Source organism: Moschus berezovskii, chromosome 23, assembly GCF_049115385.1.
Source record: "Moschus berezovskii isolate FMDL1 chromosome 23, NW_MosBer_1.0, whole genome shotgun sequence".
In the NCBI taxonomy this organism is placed as follows: domain Eukaryota; kingdom Metazoa; phylum Chordata; class Mammalia; order Artiodactyla; family Moschidae; genus Moschus; species Moschus berezovskii.
Genome location: NC_142482.1, coordinates 42,273,011 through 42,291,736, shown reverse-complemented (window position 1 = coordinate 42,291,736; position 18,726 = coordinate 42,273,011). Strand labels below are relative to the sequence as shown.

Sequence of the window (18,726 nt, the reverse complement as noted above, 5' to 3'; positions counted from 1 at the left end):
AGCGTTTTGTAACGCCTCCAATACACGGCCTTAGAGAGTGTATTTGATTTCCTGAAGTTCATTTAGGGTTTAGCGTTTTCCTTTTTTCTTCTCAAATGACTGCACAATTTCCTTCTCGTCCGCAAGTCTATCTTTAGAGTAGAGGAAGAGTTGACAAATTTCATGTTTATTTCCAACAAATTAACCTTTTGTGTTCCAGAGACTATACACTGAGGTAGGATATAATTTTTTATTTTCTTGCATATTTTCTTACACTCAAAGAAAAAGCATCATTGGTTGCTAAAAACCTATATTGACTTTTTACTTGAGTGAGGGGTTTTAGGTTCCTTTCACTCTTTTGTTCATTCTTAGGCATGATTTATAACGTTCAAGTTAATACAAACATACTGTGAACTCTTCTCTGAAGCAATTTATGTTACAATAATTGAGAAGACACCTTTCATACACTATCCCTGTTCATACTTACATAAACTGGATTCATGGGAATGTTATGAGAAAAAGAAGCGAAAATCTTGCATGTGAAATGATAGGAAACAGTAGACTACATTTAAAAATTTTTTGTGCAACAGTATTCTGTGGTGAAACTAAAAGAAAAATAGTTTTACTGATATATTTGCAAAAGAAATTGAGAGAAAATGTCTAATTAAAATAATTTAAAATGAATGACTAAATATGACAATAAACTATGAATTCTTCTAAGCAATGAGAATTCACAGAGAAAAATATCAAAAGAAAAAATATTAATAAAAATTTGCATGTGGTGGACCTGTTTCATTCCTTTACTTCACTGATGAATATGTTCTTATTTGGCAAAACAAACCATTTTCAACTTATTTTGCTTGCATATTCCCCTAAAAGCATTTTTAACTGAAAATGTCCAGGCACAGGAGATTTGTTGAATAAACTGAGACATACAGACTCAGAGGAGAAGTACCATGCAGCTACAAAAATGTGAGGGGAAGTACAGATGAAGATTATAATATGCTATCTTTTTTCAAGAAGAAATGGGAGTCAGGAAAACATATGTGTTTTACCTTTTGAACAGAAAACAGCAAAGCTAGACCAGTGAAACTGGCTATCTAAAAGTGTAGTAATAGTTCATGAAGTAGTACATGAAGTATTGGGTTGTCCAAAAACTTCATTAAGACGTTATGGAAAAACCAGAAGGAAGATTTTGGCCAACCCAAAACAGGGCTAGTGGGAGAAATAGAGAAGAAACAGGAAACAGTGGAAGAGAGAAAAAAACGGGAGAGTCACAGACTGTCCTTGAAGTGTAGATCATAGAAATCGAAAGATGTTCCTCAGAGATTGAATCCTTGGCTTAATTTGTGTAAACTATGCTTTCAGTTCAGTCACTCAGTTGTGTCCAACTATTTGCGACCCTGTGAACTGCAGCACTCCAGGCCTCCCTGTCCATTACCAGCTCCTGGAGTTCACTCAAACTCATGTCCATTGAGTCGGTGATGCCATCCAACCATCTCATCCTCTGTCGTCCCCTTCTCCTCCTGCCTTCAGTCTTTCCAGCATCAGGGTCTTTTCCAATGACTCAGTTCTTCGCATCAGGTGGCCAAAATATTAGAGTTCCAGCTTCACCATCAGTCCTTCCAATGAATATTCAAGGCTGATTTCCTTTAGGATGGACTGGTTGGATCTCCTTGCAGTCCAATGTACTCTCAGGAGTCTTCTCCAACACCACAGTTCAAAAGCATCAATTCTTTGGCGCTCAGCTTTCTTTATACTCCAACTCTCACATCCATACGTGACTACTGGAAAAACCAAAGCTTTGACTAGACGGACCTCTGTCAGCAAAGTAATGTCTCTGCTTTTTTAATATGCTGTCTAGGTTGGTCATAGCTTGTCTTTCAAGGAGTAAGCATCTTTTAATTTCATGGCTGCAGTCACCATCTGCAGTGATTTTGGAGCCTAAAAAATAAAGTTTGTCAGTGTTTCCACTGCTTCCCCATATATTCGCCATGAAGTGATGGGACAGGATGCCATGATCTTAGTTTTTTGAATGTTGTTTAAAGTCAATTTTTTCACTCTCCTGTTTCACTTTCCTCAAGAGGCTCTTTAGTTCTTTTTTGCTTTCTGCCATAAGGGTGGTATCATCTGCATATCTGAGGTTATTGATATTTCTCTCAGCAATCTTGATTCCAGCATGTGCTTCATCCAGTCCAGCACTTCATGATGTACTCTGCATATAAATTAAATAAGTAGGGTGACAATATACAGCATTGACATACTCCTTTCCCTATTTGGAACCAGTTTGTTGTTCCATGTCCAGTTCTAACTGTTGCTTCTTGACCTGCATACAGATTTCTCAGAGTGCAGGTCAGGTGGTCTGGTATTCCCATCTCTGAATTTTCCACAGTTTGTTGTGATCCACACAGTCAAAGGCTTTGGCATAGTCAATAAAGCAGAAGTAGATGTTTTTCTGGAACTCTCTTGCTCTTTCAATGATCCAAAAGATGTTGGCAATTTGATCTCTGGTTCCTCTGCCTTTTCTAAATCCAGCTTGAACATCTGGAAGTTCATGGTTCATGTACTGTTGAAGCCTGGCATGGAAAATTTTGAGCATTACTTTGCTACCGTGTGAGATGAGTGCAATTGTTTGAGCACTCTTTGGCATTGCCCTTCTTTGGGATTGGAATGAAGACTGACCTTTTCCAGTCCTGTGGCCACTGCTGAGTTTTTCAGATTTGCTGGTGTATTGAGTGCAGCACTTTCACAGCATCATCTTTTAGGATTTGAAATAGTTCAACTGGAATTCCGTCATCTCCATTCGCTGTGTTTGTAATGATGCTTCCTAAGGTCCTCCTGACTTCCCATTCCAGGAGGTCTGCCTCTAGGTGAGTGATCACACCATCGTGATTATCTGGGTCATGAAGATATGTTTTGTACAGTTCTGTGTATTCTTGCCACCTCTTCTTAATATCTCCTGCTTCTGTTAGGTCCTTACCATTTCTGTCCTTTATTGTGCCCTGCTTTGCATGAAATGTTCCCTTGGTATCTCTAATTTTCTTGAAGAGATCTCTAGTCTTTCTCCTTCTATTGTTTTCCTCTATTTCTTTGCATTGATCACTGAAGAAGGCTTTCTTATTTCTCCTTGCTATTCTTTGGAGCTCTGTATTCAAATGAGTATATCTTTCCTTTTCTCCTTTGCCTTTCACTTCTCTTCCTTTTACAGCTGTTTGTAAGGCCTCCTCAGACAGCCATTTTGCCTTTTTGCATTTCTTTTTCTTGGGGATGGTCTCCGATCACTGCCTACTGTACAATGTCACGAACCTCTGTCCATAGTTCTTCAGGCACTCTATCAGATCTAATCCCTTGAATTTATTTGTCACTTCCACTGTATAATCGTAAGGGATTTGATTTAGGTTAGGGCTGAGAGGAGCTACTCCACTTTCAAGGTCAGGAGGGGCGGCCTTGAGGAGATACCCCTCGTCCAAGGTAAGGTACAGCGGCTGCGCTTTGCTGGAGCAGCTGTGAAGAAATATTCCATGAACATGTAAGAGAAACACAAATAAGACGGTAGGTATTGCGAGGGGGCATCAGAGGGCAGACACACTGAAATCATAATCATGGGAAACTAGTCGATCTGATCACATGGACCACAGCCGAATGTGGTCCACTGGAAAAGGAAGGGAATGGCAAACCACTTCAGTATACTTGCCTTGAGAACCCCATGAAGAGTATCAAACGGCAAAATGATAGGATACTGAATGAGGAATTCCCTAGGTCGGTAGGTGCCCAGTATGCTACTGGAGATCAGTGGAGAAATAACTCTAGAAGGAAGGAAGGGGTGGAGCAAAAGCAAAACCAATACCCAGTTGTGGATGTGACTGGTGATAGAAGCAGGGTCCGGTGCTGTAAAGAGCAATATTGCATAGGAACCTGGAATGTTAGGTCCATGAATCAAGGCAAATTGGAAGTGGTCAAACAGGAGATGGCAAGAGTGGACATAGACATTCTAGGAATCAGTGAACTAAAATGGACTGGAATGGGTGAATTTAACTCAGATGACCATTATATCTACTACTGTGGGCAGGAATCCCTTAGAAGAAATGGAGTAGCCATCATGGTTAACAAAAGAATCCGAAATGCAGTTCTTGGATGCAATCGTAAAAACGACAGAATGATTTCTGTTCATTTCCAAGGCAAACCATTCAATATTACAGTAATCCAAGCCTATGCCCCAACCAGTAATGCTGAAGAAGCCGAAGTTGAACGGTTCTATGAAGACCTACAAGACCTTTTAGAACTAACACCCAAAAAAGATGTCCTTTTCATCATAGGGGACTGGAATGCAAAAGTAGGAAGTCAAGAAACACCTGGAGTAACAGGCAATTTGGCCTTGGAGCACGGAATGAAGCAGGGCAAAGGCTAATAGAGTTTTGTCAAGAGAATGCACTGGTCATAGCAAACACCCTCTTCCAACAACACAAGAGAAGACTCTACACATGGACATCACCAGATGGTCAACACCGAAATCAGGTTGATTATATTCCTTGCAGCCAAAGATGGAGAAGCTCTATACAGTTAGCAAAAACAAGACCAGGAGCTGACTGTGGCTCAGATCATGAACTCCTTATTGCCAAATTCAGACTTAAATTGAAGAAAGTAGGGCAAACCACTAGACCATTCAGATATGACCTAAATCAAATCCCTTATGATTATACAGTGGAAGTGAGAAATAGATTTAAGGGACTAGATCTGATAGATAGAGTGCCTGATGAACTCTGGACGGAGGTTCATGACACTGTACACGAGACAGGGACCAAGATCATCCCCATGAGAAAAAAATGCAAAAAAGCAAAATGGCTGTCTGAGGAGGCCTTACAAATAGCTGTGGAAAGAAGAGAAGCGAAAAGCAAAGGAGAAAAGAAAAGATATAAGCATCTGAATGCAGAGTTCCAAAGAATAGCAAGGAGAGATAAGAAAGCCTTCCTCAGCGATCAGTGCAAAGAAATAGAGGAAAACAACAGAAAAGGAAAACCAAGAGATCTCTTCAAGAAAATTAGAGATTCCAAGGGAACATTTCATGCAAAGATGGGCTCGATAAAGGACAGAAATGGTATAGACCTAACAGAAGCAGAAGATATTAAGAAGAGGTGGCAAGAATACACAGAAGAACTGTACAAAAAAGATCTTCACGACCAAGATAGTCACGATAACGTGATCACTGACCTAGAGCCAGACAACTTGGAATGTGAAGTCAAGTGGGCCTTAGAAAGCATCACTACGAACAAAGCTAGTGGAGGTGATGGAATTCCAGTTGAACTACTTCAAATCGTGAAAGATGATGCTGTGAAAGTGCTGCAATTAATATGCCAGCAAATTTGGAAAACTCAGCGCTGGCCACAGGACTGGAAGAGGTCAGTCTTCATTCCAATCCCAAAGAAAGGCAATGCCAAAGAATGCTCAAACTACCGCACAATTGCACTCATCTCACACGCTAGTAAAGTCATGCTCAAAATTCTCCAAGCCAGGCTTCAGCAATATGTGAACCGAGAACTCCCAGATGTTCAAGCAGGTTTTAGAAAAGGCAGAGGCACCAGAGATCAAATTGCCAACATCCGCTGGATCATGGAGAAAGCAAGAGAGTTCCAGAAAAACATCTATTTCTGCTTCATTGACTATGCCAAAGCCTTTGACTGTGTGGATTACAATCAACTGTGGAAAATTCTGAAAGAGATGGGAATACCAGACCACCTGACCTGCCTCTTGAGAAACCTGTATGCAGGTCAGGAAGCAACAGTCAGAACTGGACATGGAACAACAGACTGGTTCCAAATAGGAAAAGGAGTGTGTCAAGGCTGTATATTGTCACCTTGCTTATTTAACTTATATGCAGAGTACATCATGAGGAACGCTGGGCTGGAAGAAGCACAAGCTGGAGTCAAGATTGCTGGGAGAAATATCAATAACCTCAGATATGCAGATGACACTACCCTTATGGCAGAAAGTGAAGAGGAGCTCAAAAGCCTCTTGATGAAAGTGAAAGAGGAGAGTGAAAAGGTTGGCTTGAAGCTCAACATTCAGAAAACAAAGATCATGGCATCTGGTTCCATCACTTCATGGGAAATAGAAGGAAAAACAGTGGAAACTGTGTCAGACTTTATTTTTGGGGGCTCCAAAATCACTGCAGATGCTGATTGCAGCCATGAAATTAAAAGACGCTTACTCCTTGGAAGGAAAGTTATGACCAACCTTGATAGTGTATTAAAAAGCAGAGACATTACTTTGCCAACCAAGGTCCGTCTAGTCAAGGCTATGGTTTTTCCCGTGGTTATGTATGGATGTGAGAGTTGGACTGTGAAGAAAGCTGATCGCCGAAGAATTGATGCTTTTGAATTGTGGTGCTGGAGAAGACTCTTGAGAGTCCCTTGGACAGCAAGGAGATCCAACCAGTCCATTCTAAAGGAGATCAATCCTGGGTGTTCATTGGAAGGACTGATGCTAAAGCTGAAACTGCAATACTTTGGCCACCTCATGCGACGAGTTGACTTACTGAAAAAGACTCTGATCCTAGGAAAGGTTGGGGGCAGGAGGAGAAGGGGACGACGAAGAATGAGATGGCTGGATGGCATCACCGACTCGATGGACATGAGTTTGAGTGAACTCCGGGAGTTGGTGATGGACAGGGAGGCCTGGCGTGCTGTGATTCATGGGATCGCAGAGAGTCGGACACAACTGAGCGACTGAACTGAACTGAACTGACCTGAATGGTCTAGTGGTTTTCCCTACTTTCTTCTATTTAAATCTGAATTTGGCAATAAGGAGTTCATGATCCGAGCCACAGTCAGTTCCTGATATTGTTTTTGCTGACTGTGTAGAGCTTCTTCGTCTTTGGCTGCAAAGAATATAATCAATCTGATTATGGTATTGATCATCTGGTAATGTCCATATGTAGAGTCGTCTCTTGTGTTGTTGGAAAATGATGTTTGCTATGACCAGTGCGTTCTCTTGGCAAAACTCCGTTAGCCTTTGCCCTGCTTCATTTTGTACTCCAAGGCCAAATTTGCCTGTTACTCCAGGTGTCTCTTGACTTCCTACTTTTGCATTCCAGTCCACTATGATGAAAAGGACATCTTTTGGGGGGTGTTAGTTCTAGAAGGTCTTGTAGGTCGTCATAGAACTGTTCAACTTCAGCTTCTTCACCGTTACTGGTCGGGGCATAGACTTGAATTAACGTAATATTGAATGGTTTTCCTTGGAAATGAACAGAGATCATTCTGTCGTTTTTGATATTGCATCCACGTACTGCATTTTGGACTCTTTCATTGACTATGATGGCTCTCCATTTCTTCCAAGGGATTCCTGCCCACAGTAGTAGATATAATGGTCATCTGAGTTAAATTCACCCATTCCAGTCCATTTTAGTTCCTTGATTCCTAAAATGTCGATGTTCACTCTTGCCTTCTCCTGTTTGCTTGATGCCAATTTGCCTTGATTCACAGACCTAACATTCTAGGTTCCTATGCAATATTGCTCTTTGCAGCGTCAGACTTTACTTCCATCACCAGTCACATCCACAACTGGGTGTTGTTTTTGCTTTGGCTCCGTCTCTTCATTCTTTATGGAGTTAGTTCTCCGCTGATCTCCAATAGCATATTGGAGGTACTGACCTGGGGAGTTCATCTTTCAGTGTCTTATATTTTTGCCTTTTCATACTGTTCATGGGGTTCTCAAGGCAAGACTACTGAAGTGGTTTGCCATTGCCTTCTCCAGTGGACCATGTTTTGTCAGAACTCTTCACCATGACCTGTCCATCTTGGGTGGCCCTACACAGCATGGCTTATAGTTTCACTGAAAGAGAGAAACTATGCTTTATCACATCTTAGATATCTCAAACACATGCTGAAACCTTTATGACCTATAATTTTTATTTTCTGGATCCCTTCAAAGCCTGCAGGGTTCACCAAGGAAAAGACAGTGTTTAATGGCACCAGCACGTTTACTGTAAGTAAGATAACTAAATAGAGATCCAAAGGACTGAAACCTAACTCCTGAGATTTCTGTACTCCAGGATATCTGGTTTATATGTATGCTTATTCAATGTGTTCTCAACTTTTACCAGAAGCTTGAAATTACAAAATGAAACATTATTCGAATCTCCAACCTCCCCTTCTTTATCTTCTTATTCCCCTTCACCTGAAAATGCCAAATGCCCTAGGAGAAGAATGCTTTATGGGCAGTAAAATGTATTAAAATAAAATCTAATCAGAAGATCCTAGCATTGTCCTAAGTATACATAAAGGGAAATAAATTTATAAAATAGATAAAATAATATAGACATTAATAAGTGACAAAGTTGATATTTCAATTCAATAGGTAGGCAAAGATAATTTTAAAATAAACTGTGATGACATAACTAACTTTGCCTATGGTAGAAAACAGAGATGAACATTTACCTTCAACAAGTAACAAATCACATTTCAGATTGATTAGTGATTTAAATAGAAAATATAAAATAATAAAGCATGCAGTTGCAATTAATAAGAAAACTCAGAAGAAAAAAATATTTACTTGGAAACCGTAGCATAAGAAATGTTTGAGTAACTAAGGCTTAGTAAAAATACGCTTTGGTGAAAGCCTACAAAAATAGTAAGTGATCTTAAATGGCAAATTCACATAAGAAATAAATCCACCTGAAAATTAGAAATAAATGGGTCTAAGAATGAGATGATGGTGAGTGGGCTGCTTTGGTTTATCACTTCATTGTTTTAACCTAGGACAGTATCCTTAAGCTATCTTCATTTCTTAGAGTCTTCATGAATTGTCTTAATATTCTGATGCTCTCACATTGCCTTCCAGTGGTCTTCTAAATTGTTTCTTCATAAGTTTAAATCATCCTAAAGAATATAATTGTCAAGATTTTTACAATGTAATTGGTAAAATTTGAACATTAAAATAGTCCAGTCCATCACTGAATTTTATCCATTGGTACCCAAGAGCAAGAGCAATGGGGTCACACAGAGTCGGACACAACTGAAGTGATTTAGCAGCAGCAGCATCCTTTAAAAGAATACAAGTCAAACGGTGTTCATGAATTCTTTTCCTCTTTCAAAGGTATTTCTATTTTATAGCTACCATGAAATTTTATCCCTCCATATTGCATTTTTCTATGCTTAAACGCTGTGACTGATTATTATATTACTCTGAAACAGAAAAATATAGTAAAAGATGAATATAATTTTAACTATTTCTGGTGTGTGTTTTGTATTTCAAGGGTCTCCCCCTCAGTTTGAGTTGTTTTCAAGTTTAATAGTAGCAAGTGACCAATAAAAAGTAAAGATATAATTTTTGAGAAGCATTTGGTATATGAAAAGAAAATTTGTGTTTGAACTTAGTAAGAGGGATAGCACTTTTTTCCTAGGCCTTGTGTCTGCGGGTGAAAGCTTCCAGAGGTTGCAATGAGAAGACTTCCACAGAAATAAATGTTATCAGAAATTTACAGAGAGGGGATGTGAAATCAGATAAAAACAGACCTTCTACAGGTCCCACCGAGATTTGAACTCGGATCGCTGGATTCAGAGTCCAGAGCGCTAACCATTACACCATGGGGCCTGTCCTAAATAATTATCTTTTCTATTCTTTGGTGATATAATTCTTCCTCCCTAAAAACCTTGATGTGGTTTTCTAAAGGGTAGAAATACATTTTGCATTTCCTCTAGGATTAAGTCATGAACCCTTACTTGTCACATTCCTGTATCTAGCTTCTAAGCCAGACTCTACTGGAAAACATTGCCTCCCTAATGTTAGGAATCCTCCTTTCCACCCACCCATTCCCACGGAGTGCTCGGTTTTATGACAACCGTTTTGTACTGTTACTTCACCCAAGGCTCACAGTTGTCCTACGAGATGGGGATCATTATCGCTATTTTACAGGTGAATAACCTGAGGCAGGGACCTGGTGACGCTTCTCTCTCAGATTCTATTACTTCACGGAAAATCGTCTTTTTCTAGGGTGGTAAGCTGAAGTTCCAACACTTCGGCCAGCTGATGCAAAGAACTGACTCTTTGGAAAAGACCCTGATGCTGGAAAGATTGAAGGCAGAAGGAGAAGGGGACGACAGAGGATGAGATGGTTGGATGGCATCACGGACTCGATTGTGTTTGAGCAAGCTCCGGGAGTTGGTGATGGACTGGGAAGGCTGGCGTGCTGGTGGCAGAGTCGGACACGACTGAGCAAGTGAATTGAATACCTCTTTTGCTGACGCGTTATGGAAAGATTTACCAGAGTCGCAGACGAGACACTGACATTTAAGAAAAATTGGATTAAACATGCTTGGAAGATGCGATTGGAGTAAGATCCCTGCAGCCCTGGGAGCACAAGGCGGAGCCGGGAAGGTGAGGGGAAAAGGGAAGGAAAGGCCCTCGGGAGTCTTCCTAGGACCGAGTCCAGCCCCACGGTCCTACTTTCACAAATACGCTGCTGCTGCTGCGTCACTTCAGTCGTGTCCGACTCTGTGTGAGCCCATAGACGGAAGCCCACCAAGTTCCCCCCGTCCCTGGGATTCTCCAGGCAAGAACACTGGAGTGGGTTGCCATTTCCTTCTCCAATGTGTGAAAGTGAAAAGTCAAAGTGAAGTCGCTCAGTCGTGTCCGACCCTTAGCGACCCCACGGACTGCAGCCCACCAGGCTCCTCCATCCATGGGATTTTCTAGGCAAGAGTACTGGAGTGGCTTGCCATTGCAGAGACTCCCAAATAGACACAGAGAAGGTTTCCCTGCTGCCGCATCTGTTTCCCGCACACACATCGGCGTCCACACTTGGTGAAAACCTGCAAGACAATCAGTTTCTGTGATGGGTCTTGGTGAATATTCTGAGCCGCATCCTAATCTTCACTAACTCCTCGGCCTGGCTTTTCGTGGGCTCAGAGCGCAAAGATATCCAGCCCAAGTTTAGCAATGAGTACCCAGCGATTTCTTTAGCGGTACTGGGGAGCCTAGCTTTGCTCCAAGTAGTTTCCTGGAATTCGACGCCCGTCGGATGAGACTGACCTAGCTGAAATACGTTCATGATTTGTAGATTGGTATTGCGTTCCAGGATTTCAGATTTTAAACTGGAGGCGGGTTTCGGGGAGAGTGCGCCTCTAGTGGATATAGACTGTGAAGCGCAACTCCCACTTCCTGGAGGAGGGGTGGGGGAGTGGGAATCACCAAAAACAATAGGCCAGGTTTCTTGCAGGATTTCTTTACAGAAGGATTTTTTTCAGAGTGGCTCATACTGGACAAAATCTTTAAATTGGTTCCTTTCTGGAATGCCGGGTTGGGAGTTTTCATCTAGAACAGGTGAAGAATGGCCAAGGACTGTTCGTTGTTTGCATTGAGTGGGTAGAAGACCCTCAGAAGAGAGGTTAAAGATCCTCCATTGGAGATCCTAAACTGTCAAAACCTGGTGGGTACAAGAAAAATGTCCTTACAAAGGAGACGCTTTTAAACCTGAGCGGGGAGAACCCGGGTAGATTCCTCTTCCCTCCGCATAACTTAGTCAGCAACGGACACACCAGCCCGCTGACATTTTCCAGAGCTCCAGAGAATAGTCCCAATGGCCTTAACTCTGCGTGGTTCCTGATACGTTAACAAAAGTGCACCGCGTGAGGAAGAGGCCTCGACCCGTGCAGCAGCGGTGCCCCGTGTAGCAGAGAAAAGGCCTGTACTTCTCCAGGGCCACATCCTACAGCTTTCCCAGACTCACGCCCTCAGGTGAACTGTGATGAGGACAGCAAATGAAGCCCTTCGAGTAAGGAATGAGTAAAGTGCAGTGTTCAGAGGCTAAAGTCTTCTTCCTGCATCCCCAGAAAGGGAAAAAGAACGTTTTCAGATTAAATCCTCGCCTTCTGTGCAGCGTTCAAAAATCTCCAACTGGATGACAAATGTGTAATTAGCGCTTTTCAGAGGCTAGGCCCACGGTAGGCACTGGCCTCCCTCTAGCCAATAGATAACCAAAAGTAGGCACATCCAGACTTTAGGATGACAGGGAAAGCATGTAGTCAAAACAGACTTTCTTTTCAAATTCTCATTCAAAAGTGCAAAATTCGGTGCTCCTGTTACATATCCTTCCTCAACTCCAAATTGAGCTATTGCTGTGACCTCATTAAGACAAAATCATGGCTGACATTCACCTTCAGGGAAGTTTCTGCTCCAGTCCTGGGCAAAGTCTGGTTCTTAGAGTTTACTGTAGACTTGGGATCATTGAAGGAAAAGAGTGAGAAGAATTTTGGGAAAAAGCAGAGCAGACTGTTTTGGAACCAAACATGGACACAAGCTACCTTGGGTTCTGGGATGATCAAATCAGATTAGGTGAAACTTTATGCATTCAGAAAGTTTTTCTTTTCTCTTTACTTATTTATTTATTTATTTTTTTGTCTTTTCTTTTGGCCATATATCTTATGGGATCTCAGTTCCCCAACCAGGGATAGCTTGAAATTCTAACCACTAGGCTGCCAGGGAACTCTGCACTCAACATTTTTAAACTCCTAACAGGAGCCATGGATTGTGGGACTAAGAAGTGAAAGGTGGACAAGGCCACAGTACTGGTCTCTCCCCTAGGAGATCTTCTGTCTAGAGCAGGAGGGAGGGTTTATTCAACAAGCAATTAAAACTGTGAGGTGGTAGGAGATGGGGACTTTTGGGTGCTGAGGAAACACAGATGGAGCATGCGAGCCTAGATAAAGGGAGCCAATGAAGGCCTAGGTAAGAAGGGTTGAAAGGTCTAAGTTAATATCTGAGGAATGAATAGACAATCAGAACTGGGGGCAAAATGGCATAAACGTTTTGCTGGTAGTAAATACGGAAAGGAAAAGAAGATGGTAGAAATAATTGTATCATGGCCTGTGACTAGAAGATATTTTGGAGAGATGAATGTGACAGGAACAGTGACAAACGAGGTTGGAGGTGTGGGCAGGTTAGGTTTCAACAGTCATGAAAATGTGGGGAGCTGCCCCCAGCAAAGTGGAAATAACTTGTCCTGTACTGGAATTCTCAAAGGTGATAGAAAGGGCTGCTCACTCATGGGTTGCTGCCCACAGTTTGAAGAACAGTCCCACAAGATCAACTTTGTGCAGAGGTATTCTTAGCGTAAGTCTAAGTAAGAATTGAAGGGATTTGCAGTTATGACGGGAAGAGATGGCCTGAAAGTGTTAAGGGCCCGTACTGCTAGTCCGTCTATCGTGCTCTGCTCCTGTGGGCTCAGACGCCTCCTCTGAGCGCCCTCTGTGAAGAGCCCCGCCGCGAGAGAGAACAGAACCGCCCCGTGTTTACCGCCTTCTAATCACAAATTTATCACGTCTCAGTTTAGACTCCCTTTTCCAGTTTTAAGGTAAAGTGGCCATTCTTTCAAAAACAAAGTTCTTTTGCCTGCTCACACAGACTTCTTTCTAGGAATAAAGCAAAGGGAGACAGCAGAGAGACGGAGCCTCGGCATCCGGACCTGGGCAGACCTGGGCACGGGTTTTAGGACGGGCGGCTTGTCCTGGCGGTGCGGGATTCTGATCACAGCTTCGTTCAGCAGCCGGTGGGCTCCGACTTCCCATTGAAGAAGACTCTGTTACTATTGCTCGTAAGACTGACGCTTGGTGGATTGAATTACAAGGGAAAAGGCTGGGTTAAGGGAGGAGATTGCAGAAGTAAAAATGAAAGCGGAGACAACAGGGAAGGTCCCACCGAGATTTGAACTCGGATCGCTGGATTCAAAGTCCAGAGTGCTAACCATTACACCATGGGGCCCACAAGAGAAAGTATTGAAAAGGTATCCCTTGTGGCAAATATTCATTTTTGAGACACTAGATGCCAGTTACCAAAATTTAAACAACGTGATCCCCCCGCCCCCCGCAACAAACCCCCAACAAAATTGTACCTTCTGGAGGGGTAAGTTTGAAAATGTGTGGGTGTTTTGGTTGTCTCAGTGGTTTAGTGGCACAACTGGTTTTCAGGTCAGGGCCAGATGCTGGGAGTCCAGTGATGCTCAGGACATTCCTATACCAAGAATTATCCTTAGGACAGCATGACTTTTGTAAAACATTTTCATCTGGATTTTCAAGGATCTTTTCTAAGGGTGAAAAGTCCCTGCTTCCACCTTTGTACCCTCTCACTTAATCATCTTCTCATATACAACTGGCAGTGCTGTGTGGGACGTTGTTCAGATTATGACTTTTATTCTGAGATAGGATGTCACAGCTTCTGGTTAAGTGTCCTGGGACACTCCTTTTTGGAATGTATGAGACGTCTGACCATTCTGAAGCCACCACACAGTTAGGGACCCAGATTACATAAAAGTGTTCAGGCTGGGCATTCCCTGGTCATCCAGTGGGACTCTGCACTTTCATTGGTGTGCAGCCAGATTGGATCTCTTGTCAGGGAAAAAGATACCACAAGTTGAGTGGCAAAAAAAAAAAAAAAGCGCTCTGAATGTTAGTCCTAGCCCACAGCCAGTGTCAATTGCCAGACAAGCGAGTGAAGATGCTTTTAGATAATTCTAGCCCTCAGCAGTGGAGAAGGCAATGGCAAGCCACTCCAGTACTCTTGCCTAGAAAATCCCATGGATGGAGGAGCCTGGTAGGCTGCAGTCCGTGGGGTTGCTAAGGGTCGGACACGACTGAGGAACTTCACTTTCACTTTTCACTTTCACACATTGAAGGAAATGGCAACCCACTCCAGTGTTCTTGCCTGGAGAATCCCAGGGATGGGGGAGCCTGGTGGGCTTCCATCTATGGGGTCACACAGAATCGGACACGACTGAAGTGACTTAGCAGCAGCAGCAGCAGCAGCCCTCAGCAGTTGTCCCGTAAATCACAAGTCAATGATCTTCTGCCTAAAGCTCCAGACATCTTAGAGCTGATAGCCATTGCAGCTGTGCTCTGACCTAATTCCTGACCACAGAATCCATGAAGAGTAATAAAATGCTTTATGCCATCAAGTTTGGGCTGTTTAGCATGCAGGAACAGTAACCTGAACAGGTCTAGAAACAGGAATTGTCTTGACCTAATCTCTTAGTTTTGCTCAATGAGAGTGTCCCCAATATTTTGCCACCATGAGTAATGTGAACATCAGTGTCTTCCTATGGGCCAATTTGTTTGTTATATATTTTCAAAACTAATGTTTGTTCACAAAATTGGCGGGTTTGTGTGGGGTCTTGTGAGAGTGGGGTGATTAAAGATAAGAAAACTCCCCTCTTTAGATAACCATCTAAGTGCTGTGTCCTTTCGTTATATTAAGCTGTAAAAAGACACTGGTTGGCATGTCATTGACTCAGTGTACATTCTAGGCTCTGGGCTTGATGCTGGGGTATGGCTGAGAACAAGACTCCTTTGGTAGAACCCACCTCTTCAGGAATGGTTTTATAACAATTTTATTGTTTGTTTTTCTAGATGTAGATCTTAACAGAGATGGAGTGATTTTTCTCTTGCTTTGCAGGGTATTTTTTTTCAGCAGCTATCTAGAAAACTTGCAGGTTGTTGAGGCTCTATGCAGAAATTAAGTTGAACAAAGAGAAAAGGATGAGAAGTCAAAACTTCTCATCCCATGGCTCCCTCTGCTCCAGCCACAACAGCCTTTGGCAGTTCCCAAAACACACTAAGCAGGGACCTGGTTTGGGTACTTGTTCCTTTTGCCTGGAACAGATTCCCCCAGGTAGTGACTCATCACTTTATGCCAATGACTCCTCTGTGAGGCCTTGTCCACGTGCCTTCCTTAAAATTACCTTTCCCAACGTCCTCTTTCCTTTCTTTACTTTTATCCACATCACCTATTAAAGTGTTGACATATTAAGAATTTTATTAATTTATTAATTATCTGACTGTAAAAAAGTGACTTAATGTGTTGTTAGATTCCCTTTCTCCTGCCCAATATGAAATTCTGTCCCAGTATTTGAAACCACTGTCTGTTCTCAGCTAATACAAATGTGTGAGTGTCACTTGATTTGTAAGAGACAGGTCCATGAAGTCCAAAAATTAGACATTATTGCAGAGTCCTTAAATATAGATCAATGCAGTTTGCAATTCTGATTCTCTGGTTGCAAAGGTAAGAATGCTGTATTTGACATCTCTTTTTAACTGGTTAAGAAAAGGACTACTAGTTTCCTAATGGATTAGTGGTATTTTCTCTGTCTCCATCATGCTCAGAAAAATAAACATCTATGCCTGCTAGATAATTTAACAAATAATGTGAGAGTCTGCTTCATTTAAATGACCATACAGTGTTAAACTGGCATCTAGAATCATGACTATTTCAGAATCTTATTTGATAAACTCTCCATAGTTCATACCTAGAGGTTTTATACTGAAGTCCTATCATTGTTTTGTGAAGCGTGCTCATGATGCAGAATGAAGCTCTTGGTGTAACATTCAGACTGCTTGCTCAACCCTTTGTGCTGCTCCCTTTTGCCCCCTCCTGTAGACATTAGTCCCACCAACATTCCCAGTGCCTTGAATGTGATACCTACATTCTTACTTCATCTGCCCAGAATGCTGTTTTGTACACCACTCCCCTCTGCTGGTAACTATTATTTATTCTTTGCCCCTTGGGTTTTCCATGTACATCTCTACTTAAGCATTTATTATCTTATTATTTTTCATTTGTTTGTTTATGGACAATGTGCACATATGACTAAAAATTGAAAGTGCATAAAAACATCACAATCAAAAAAGATTTTCTATCCATCCCTGCTCCTAGGCTATCCAGTATCCTTTCTGAAAAAAAATCACCAATATTAGCAATTTGTGTAGTAGTCTTCTGGAGATATTTTAGATTCATACAAACCTATGTATACAAAAATCTATTGCGTATTAGCCTGTGTCTTGCGTTTGGCACTTGACGGTAAATCATGGAGATCATCACCTATCAATATTTGAGGAAGCCACAGAGTGGTTACAAACACGGATTTTGAAGCTAGACTACTTTTGAATAGTCAAAAATAGATGTATCTGCCTCCTTAGCGCAGCAGGCAGCGCGTCAGTCTCATAATCTGAAGGTCCTGAGTTCGAACCTCAGAGGGGGCAGTTTTTTGTTTGTTTGTTTGTTTTGTTTTTAAGGCTTCTCCGGAGACGCAAGGCTCACAACCTGAGTGTGGAAGATCTCCTGGAGAAGGAAACGGCAACTCACTCCAGTATTCTTGCCTGGAAGTTTTCATGGACAGGGAGCCTGGTGGACCACGGTCTACAGGGTCGCTAAGAGTGGGGCGGCACGACTGTTATGAGCTGTACATTTACAGGTAAGTTTTTCATCCTCTCTGGACCTATATTTTATAATCTGTAATATCGTTATAAAGAATAAGTGATTTAATGTATACAAGGACCTTTTGGGATTTCCTCTATGGCTCAGCAGGTAAGGAATCTGCCTGCAATGCAGGGGACACAGGAGACCGTGAGTTTCATCCCTGGGTAGGGAAGATCCCTTGAAGAAGGAAATGGCAACCTATTCCAGTATTCTTGCTTGAAATGTCCCATGGACAGAGGAATCTGGTGGGCTACAGTTCAAAGGGTCGCAGAGTCGGTCGCTGCAAAGCACAGAAGGAAAGTTTTAGGACATTATCTGGCACACTCTAAGCAGTAAATATTGCTACTAATATTATGCAAAAGAGCCTTCAGATTTGTTTTTACCTGCAGGTAGAATGATATACTGTAATGTTTTACTTTATTCTTCACCATTCAGATTACTTCTAGTCTTTGGTACTACAAACTGGGCCGCTTGGAAAACTCTGCAACATGTCATTTTTCACATTTTCAAAAAATGGTAAATTCCTAGACTAGAGATGAGGTTGCTGAGAGCAGAGATAAGTGTGTTTTTAAATATGATGGATACCGCCCACTTTCCCTGTGTGAAAGTTCTCCCAGCTTTCAAAGCCACCAGCAGTGAGTGACAATTAAGTTCAAGAAAGCCTTATTTGGAATTTTCCATTCCTATCCCAGCATACAGTGACTATCCTGTAGTGAATAGTAGATGCTGAATAATATTTATTAGTTAACTGGATGAAAGGATGGTTTAGGAAATACAGTTGGGTTTTGGTGGCAGCAAGAACATTTGAAATCCCTTTGGCATCAAATCCCATTTAAATGTTTAAAATGTTGTTTGCTGTTATTCACTGAAGATTATTAGAAGACAGAATAGAAATAGTTAACTTTTACTGATCACTTTGAGCAGTTTTACTATTACAGAGATTTCTTTTAGAACCTGGAAAGCGTGGTAAAAGAAAAAAGCATTACTGAAAGCTTGTTAATACTGTAAAGCAACAGGGTGTGTGTGTGGGGGGGTGGTGGTTAATAATAGAAAATTGGCTAGAGTCCCACTGATTTACCAGCTTTCCAGTAGAACAAAAAGGCTTTATTAAAATCTTCATATTTATTATCTCATGTTATTCCGATACATATGCAGATACAGGAGAGAAAAGGACAAAAGAACATTGAGTGACCAAGAGCTACTAAACTCCCTCTAAATTTATCATCGCAATTTTCGAGTTACTTACATTTTACAGAGGAAAGATCTGGTGATCCATACCTTACATAGCCTGTGGCAAGAGTCAAGAAGTGGCCTAGTTGGACTAAGAATATAGCACAGCACTCAAAACATGGCTAATGCCCAATAACTTTGAATACATGAATAGTCATGCTGTCGGAGTGACTGATAAAAACAAAGTCCTGTTTCAGAGCTTTACTGTCACTTTGTTTTCAGAGGTGGCGATTATGACCTAAAACAGGCAGTGGGTCCTACTGCTAAGAGCATGGA

General features: G+C 41.8%; 3 non-coding genes across 3 annotated transcripts; 1 reads left to right on the top strand and 2 right to left on the bottom strand.

Moving 5' to 3' along the window:
* Positions 1–9,498: 9,498 nt before the first annotated feature.
* On the bottom strand, positions 9,499–9,570 carry TRNAQ-CUG (transfer RNA glutamine (anticodon CUG)). Its single transcript has one exon. It is a non-coding gene; the product is annotated as a tRNA-Gln (tRNA).
* A 4,092-nt stretch (positions 9,571–13,662) lies between these two features.
* TRNAQ-UUG (transfer RNA glutamine (anticodon UUG)) lies at positions 13,663–13,734 on the bottom strand. Its single transcript has one exon. It is a non-coding gene; the product is annotated as a tRNA-Gln (tRNA).
* A 3,196-nt stretch (positions 13,735–16,930) lies between these two features.
* TRNAM-CAU (transfer RNA methionine (anticodon CAU)) lies at positions 16,931–17,003 on the top strand. Its single transcript has one exon. It is a non-coding gene; the product is annotated as a tRNA-Met (tRNA).
* The last annotated feature ends 1,723 nt before the right edge of the window (positions 17,004–18,726 follow it).